Consider the following 927-nt stretch of genomic DNA (forward strand, 5'->3'; position numbering starts at 1 on the left):
CTTTACTTGCCTTTGTAGCTAATTAGTAGAATTTCTAAAACTCAAAATATTTAAAAACATAAAAATTCAAACATTTAAGTAAAATCCCTGGTTAGATTTTTTCAAGGGACATCTTTTAGGTTAGTTTTCTTTTCTTGAGGAAGCAACACAGTGTAATAGTTCAGAGCACAGTCCCTGGAGTCAGACTACCTGGATTCAAATGCTGGCTCATCACTTCCTACCTTGGAGAAATGACATAATCTTTTTTATCTGTCACTTTTGTTGTCTAATGGTATTTGCCTCTTACGATTATTGTGTCATTTAAGAGGTAATTTATGTAAAGGAGAATGCCTGGCAATAGCATGCAATAAACCTGGGCTGCTGCCTTTAGCAATGGGGGTGGTACATTAATGAGAGTGGCAGTGTTGTTAGTAACAATGACTCAATTCTGTTAGAACTAAGGCTGTTTTTTAAAAACTACCTCACATCTGTTTTAGGATATATGAGTATATCTTGTCAAAACACCAGTAAGTTAATCTCATTTCCCAAGAATAACTACACTTTAGCTTTTCTTGTAGACTTTTACTCAGTATGTTTTAAATTATTCTTTCTTGTTCCTTCTTGGGTATTACCTTTTCCTTCCTAAAACAGATGATTTGGATTGTTTTCAGAGTGTACTTACTTTTTGGGCTGATCAGAGTCAAAGTCAGCAAAATTAAAATGTAGACATTTAATTATTATACTAAACAGATTGATTTCTCTTATCCTTGTAGGTATATGTTTTATGTGAAAACAGTTGTGGTATCATGTATAATACATGTTGAAGCATGAGTGTTAGACTGGTAAAATGAAGCTTTTCTTTGGATCCTGCTCATTTGAGATTGACAGTTTGGCCTAGGCTTTGTCTCCTATACTACAGTGCCTAACGTACAGTATTTTATTTTATTT

This window comes from Colobus angolensis, unplaced genomic scaffold, assembly GCF_000951035.1.
Source record: "Colobus angolensis palliatus isolate OR3802 unplaced genomic scaffold, Cang.pa_1.0 Scaffold309, whole genome shotgun sequence".
NCBI lineage: Eukaryota > Metazoa > Chordata > Mammalia > Primates > Cercopithecidae > Colobus > Colobus angolensis.